Genomic DNA, 7,345 nt, shown 5'->3' with positions numbered 1-7,345 from the left:
TGGACAGTGGACAAACCTCTATTGCCTGAGAGGAAACTTACTGGGAGAAAAGAGAAGATCTTAGTCCTTATCCTCCTTGATCTGTCAGCAACATTTGTCACTTTTGAGCATTCTTTTTCATTAGAATGTTTTCTATGCTTGGCTTCCAGGATATCACATTTCCCTTATTCTAATTCTGTTCACCACTGGCTATTCTTCAGGCTCCAATGCTGGTTCTTTCTAATTCCTTTCATTTGACAATTCCTATGACTTCTCCCTGCCCTTCTTTTAAAATCTGTTTTACTTTATCACTACCCTCCCTCAAAATCCAGGCTTTAAGCAGTGTATATGTCTATGTGTCTCAAAATTATACCTTTATTCCAGGGCTCTTCTTTGGACTCCTGACTTACATTTCTTACTGAAAACTGAATATATCCTCTTAAATATTATGTAATGTCATATATATAGCATGTAAAATATTGAGTGCATGAACTTATCCCTATATTTATTTTTTTCCAAAATTATTTAATGGAAACACAAATATTATTATTCCTCAGGAAAACAAACAACAAGAAAAGGAATTAAAATTGATTTCCATTCCTTTTTTTCTTTCATTCTATTCATTTAGTCAGCAAATTCTATAGAATTTAAATTATACACAGAACCTTCATTACTTTCACAGCAGCTGTCATGGACCAATCTAACATTATATTTTCTCCTGGATTATTATAATAGACTAACCTCCAGATGTTTCCACAACACAATTTTCAAAATAAGTTAGAATGAGTCACTCTTCTCAAAATTAAGAGCTTTCATCACCCTGAGTGTAAGCTGGAGTCATAACAATGTCTGCAAGTCCAGTTATGATCTTTGCCACCCTTCTGCCTCAATTCATCTCTTTCTTCCTTGTCAGTTGCTCTCATTTTGCCAAACTGATCTCCTTCAAGCCCAGCAGGCAGAAACATCCTAACGGAACTAGCACTTGTTATTTTCTTTGACTAAATGCTACTTGCTCTGATATTTCATAGCTCCCTCTTTCACCTCCTCTTTGCTCTGTTGTCTTGTGAGACCTTTGCTAAGTGTTCTATTTAATTTTATGATCTTCTAGTTGCCCTGTGTGCTGTTCTCTGTTCCACTCTTTACCATTACAAAAGAGCATAAATTTACTTTAAGGGTTTATTAACTGTCTCCTTGTGTGAAAATTCATGTTCCATGAAGGCAATAATTTTTGTGTTTTCTTTGTCCTTATTCCCTGGTACTTAGAACTATGCACAGCAAATAATAAATATGTGTTAATTTTTAAAATGTTTAGTGCCTTCCCAGATACACACACTATTATTTGTTAACATGCACTGATAGAATATCTGGTTACAATGTTACTATTTTTTTTTTCTTTAAATTTTTCCATGGTTACTTAAAACTTTTGGGTTCAAGTGCAAATTCCTAAACTCTCCAGACTTTTCACTTTCTGATTCCCACCTGGTTACTTGGCTCTACCTACTGTTTCCTCCTACCATACAGACAATTACTTACCATTTTCCTAAGCTAATTTCTTTTATTTCATCCCATATATGTATGGTTTTTCCTTTTGAGAATGCTAGCTAATTCTTTTTTATGTTTTAATAATAATGATAAAAGTATATAAAATAATGATTAAGATATATGAACATTTTAAAAGAGGTTATAAAATGAATTTCGGAATATCACCCTTTAGGTTAAGAAAAAGAATATTTCCATTAGCTTGAAAGCCCTTCTCTGTTCTTCTCAGATCACGTTTATTACACACATTGCCACACATCTACTCAGTGACAAAACAATCTTTAATTCTTTGTTAAGATTTCTCTTGCTTTATTATTAAATAGTTTTGCCAGATATCTATTTAGACTTAAATAACATTTTATTCAAATTTTCTTGTTTTAAGACTTTTTAATATGTAATTACAAGATCCGCCACAGAGTGCTCTTTGAATGTGAGGGAGAAATCGAGATAGATAAAGAGAAAATAAAAACAAGGAGTTGTTGATGATGATATAACAAGATAGGATAAGCCTAAAGGAACATAGTCATTTGCAAAGGACAAGAAACAGAATAATATAAAAATATTAATGGAGAATGATCAAGTTGATTCAGAGGCCTTAACTATCACCTGCTCACAACAAGCTTTGCGGCTAGTTCCACTTTTCCTCCTAGTGTGCATATTTAGCTGATAGAATTTTTAATCTTGGTTTTAGCCTCGATCTGTCTTCCCTGTTTGGTTATTGACCATTGCCTATAAATTCCATTCTTGCTTTCTGTCTTTTTGTACATAATGGCTCGAATGCTCCTTTATTCCTCATGCTAACCCTGGAACAGAAGTAGCAGTCACATTTTCTCCATGCTCAACTGTTATGTGTTAACTCACTGACTTCCAGCCAAACTATTTCCAAAACCTTAAGACTGTGCCAGGATCTCAAACATTTCCACTACCCTGTAAAATATTAGCTGCACTATGTATACTCAACCTTTTCAAGCTAAATTACAATTAGAAATGGATTGCAATTTTTGATTGATATGCATATCTGACAAGATTACACGCCCCCCTACCCAGGCCTAATTCATTGTTTTGTACACTTGGTGCTCAGTGAATGCTTACTACATTAATACAGGAATGAATGAATTAATGCCTTCTACATTACAATATCACAACCCAAACATATTTTTCCCAGTGACTGATAATACAGGGCAACAGTTCATAAATTTAAAGCTGGATTCTTGGATTCACATCACACATCCTCTATTTCTGACTCTGTGACCTTGGACAAGTTGCTTATTATCCCTGACTCTCAATCCACTCATCTATAAAATGAGAGACATATAAAATAACAGAATCTATCTCACTGAATTGTTGTAAAAATTAGATGAGTGCAGTGCTTGGTACAAAGTAAGTAAAAAAAAAAAATGATATACAAGTAAATCTGCTCTGTGTTTCTATTTTTAAATGTCACATTTTAAAAACTAATTTGCTTGTATTCATTTGTTTTCCTTGAGTGCAAGGAAATGTTTCATCTATCTGGATTCTTAGCATACCTTGGCCACAAATTAATTGGAAGAGATGTAGCCTTCACTATATTAATAATAGTAAGTCACACTATAGAAATTTGAATGACCTTATTATTGCTTTACCAATTTTTCTTGAAATAGGCAGCAGAGTGTCTATTATACTAGGAAGAGTTTCCTTTGAAATATAATTGTGGAAACATTTTTCCTATTTTGTATTTATAAGGGATGTCCATTTCTTTCTTGAACACCAATTTTCAGTTGGAGCCAGAAAAAAAGCTTGCCGCAGTAATATATTTAAGCTTTCAGTCTGGTTCTACATAATCTAATTTTCATATACTCTGCACAAATTGTAGCCACTTCATCAATGTCTTATTACTTTTTCTCTTAACAATGCAATGACAGTGATTAATTTCTAAAGACTGGTAAACAAAAACCTTACCTTGGAAGTGATTAAAACTGAGCTGCTTATTGTGTGAGGGCTGACAAATAAATACACTCACTAATGCACCACTCACATACTCTATGAATGGAATTATCTGTAAGCCTAAATTATCCTATAGAAACAATAGAAAACAAGATAATATGCTCTGCTATATTTTGATAAATATATTCTCTACAACTGGTTACATTATAATTATTAAATAAGGTGGATGTTCTTGGCCAAATATGAGAAAGCTAAATGAATTCTAAAGTAATGTTTTTAACATAAAATGAAGCACAAATAACTTATTCTTTAAAGAACTTTCTTTAAAAATGTTAAATTTTATTGTCTGAAAGTCAATAAGCAAATTGCTAAAATAATGTGTGCACTGCCATAATAAAGCTTACTTTATTAAAGCTTTTGATACATAAAATTCATTATCTGAATGTATATGTGAATGGAATACAAGCTATGGACTCATAGATATTTTGAAAAAGCAGATATTTGGACCACAATCCTCTTACTTGCTTTATATTGTTAGTTCAAAAATTTGAAACGTGTTGAAGACTAGAAAACAGAATGAACTGTGATTCTTTTTTTTTTTCTTCTATATTCTCAGTAGTATGACATTCCTGTGTGTACACCCAGTTTGGCTAGTGAATCATTTAGGTCCACTTTGACTTATATAGCAGCCATTATCCACATGTGGTAGTTGAGTACTTGAGGAACTGATTTTAACTTTATTTAATCTTCACTTATGTACTAGTGTAAAATATACCTTCCTTTAAACACAACATTATTCTTATGGTAAAAAATACATTTGTCTTTAGCCATAGCAACATTTAAGATGTTCATTTTGTATTTGTTGGGTAAGATTCTAGCCTGCTGATGGTGATGCTAGGAATGCTGGAGGTGGCTTCCCTGGACCCATCTCACATGCAGTAAGTCCCCACAGCATTTCTTCCATCTCGGCCAATGCTGTGACTGGATTAGCCTTTGTGTGGTTCTTCTGATGACTGCAGGATGCACTTCAGCAAAAAAAAAAAAAAAAAAAAAAAAAAAAAATCAGGGAACTTTGAGGAGCAAAGTTTATTACTCACTGGTCCTGGAGGCCACACATTAAGGCATGGGAAGAAAGAGAGGAAGAATCAAAGAAAACCTGGGACTCTGCCTTTATTAAGGTCCAAGGATGGAGTGCCTATTGTTTCTTGGGTTTACTCTTTATTGACTAATTGAAAGCATTAAAGTGGGATTTAGGGAACCAGAAAGGAAGGGAGAAGCAAGTGGAGTCGCTCAAATAGCTGGTTATTTAGGTTACCCTGAGCTTTTTGAAAGAGGGAACTCATAAATACAGGTGGTATAATTTCTTATCTGGTCGTTTTGCTAGTAGCTGTGTCATATACCTGACGATATGTTTATTAAACCAGATGCCTTTGAAATGAATCCTTCAACAATCAAAAGCTTAATGTCAGGCAATGCTCTACAATATTTTAGTGTACTTGTCAGCCATATGCATTAAGTCTTGTATTATACATAAACACATAACCAATTTAGTTTTTATGATTAGGTTGATTCAGCTCCAGTAACTTTTTTCCTATGTATTTATGGAAATTTCAATTGTATTCATTCAGTTATTTTATGTGGACGGCCCAAATTACAGAAATATGTGTGTAAATTACAATTGGAATTTGAATTCATATAATTATTTTCTAGTTTAAAGTTTTTCCTTGTAGATTTTCTGTCTATGTGATCTACTTTTTGTTAAAAGTGGTGTATTGAGGTTCCCTACTAATTCTCTATTTCTCCCTTCAGATCTATTAGTACTGCTTAATATATTTTGGTACTCCAATACTGGGTGTATATATATTTACAATTATTATATCTCCTTGATGAATTGACCATCAATATATAATGACCTTTTTTGTTTCTTGTTAGGGTTTTTGACTTAAAGTCTATTTTGTCTGTAATAAGTATAGCTACACCTGCTCTCTTTTGGTTTCCATTTGCAGGAATATCTTTCCTTTCCTCCATTTTGAATCAATCTATGTCAAGCTTAAATGAGCCTCTTAGGCAGCATATAGTTGTATCTTGCTTCTTAAAATCCATTTAGCCACTCTATGCTTTTGTTTAAACAATTTAATCCATTTACACTTAAAGTAATTAATCATAGCTAAGGACTTACTAATGCTATCTTATTTGTTTTCCAGTTGATTGTAGATCCTTTGCTCCCTTCTTTTGCCGTCTTACTTTGTGAATTGATAATTTTCCATAGCGGTATATTTTGATTCCTTTCTCTTTATCTTTTGTGTATCTACTTTAGATCTTTGCTTTGTGGTTACTACAAGGCTTAAAAAATTCCTTATAGATATAATAGTATATTTTAAACAGATAAATTTTTATGCTCCCCATAATTTTATTTTTTACTATTACAATTTTCCTCTATTTATATTATTTGTCTATTAACAAATTATTGTCATTATAGTTAATTTTTAATACTTTTGTTTTTTCATCTTTATACCAGAGTTAAATGATTAACAGAACACCAGGTCATAGTATTAGAGAATTGTGAATTTCCTTATATACTTACCTTTACCAGTAACATTATATTTTATAATATCCTATTTTTTAAATCATAAACTACACAGAGTAATGGCAGAAAATGGCAGAAAAAGAAACTCTAAAAACTTTATTATAAAAACAATTTAAAAAGTGGCAAAAAAATGAGAATCACCATTCAGGACTCTGGAAATTAATAAAAGAATAGCAGCAGAATGCATTTATTCAAGAGATATGGTTAAATCTTGATAAACAATAAGCTTTGTTCCATTTTAACATTTTTATATGAAACTCTCCAATTCAGAGGAAGCCTTAGAAATTAGTAGCCCATAATAGTGATTAAAACCATCATCCTAGCATTTACTAAAGGGGGAAAAAAGGGTTAGAGTTCCTTTAAAGCCTTACTTATAGATAATTGTCATTATTCATCTACGCTGTTAGTTTGGTCTAAGAGTTCCCATGCAAGACTGTTTTTATTTGAGATGAAGCAGTGTCCATCTTGTAAAAAGCCTTGCCTCTAGAAACATTTGTTGAAAACAGTGAGCCAATTGTTTACCAAATTTGTAGCTCCCTGAGGTGTTAGATAGGAGTTGGGAGAAAACAATAGTGTAACCAAAAAGGCTGAAAGGGAAAAAAAATGACAAATGAGATATACATAGGGCTTTTATTTATTTTTATTTATTTTTATTTTTTATTAAGCTTATTAGGGTAACATTGGCTAATACAATTATATAATTTTCAAGTGTATATTATAATTTGACATCTATATATTTTATTGTGTGTTTACCACCCAAAGTCCAGTTTCCTTCAGCTACCACATATTTGATCCTCTTTACCCACTTCACCATCCCTCTACTCCCCAATATTTGACCATCTTTACCCTATCTACCTACCCGCTCCTCACCCACCCCACTAATAACCACTACTATATAACTCTCTGGTAACCACTAGTCTGTAGTCCATGTCCATGAGTCTCTGTTTGTCCTGTTCATTTGTTGCTTTTAGGTTTATATCCCACATATAAACGATACCATGTGATTTTCAACTTTTTCAATCTGGCTTGTTTCACTTAGTATGATTATCTCGAGGTCCATCCGGGTTGTTGCAAATGGCAGTATTTCATCTCTTCTTATGGCTGAGGAATATTCCATTATATATATGTACCACAGCCTCTTTAGCCAATCGTCTATGGTAGGACACTTCGGTTGCTTCCATGTCATGGCCACTCTGAATAATGCTGCTATGAACATCGGTGTGCAAATATCTTTCGAATATGGGTTTTCACGTCTTTGGGGTAAATACCCAGTAGACAAATTGTTTGATCATACGGTAGATCAATGCTTAGTTTGTT

Source organism: Pteropus alecto, unplaced genomic scaffold, assembly GCF_000325575.1.
Source record: "Pteropus alecto unplaced genomic scaffold, ASM32557v1 scaffold95, whole genome shotgun sequence".
Taxonomy (NCBI): Eukaryota; Metazoa; Chordata; class Mammalia; order Chiroptera; family Pteropodidae; genus Pteropus; species Pteropus alecto.
This window is presented reverse-complemented; position numbering follows the sequence as displayed.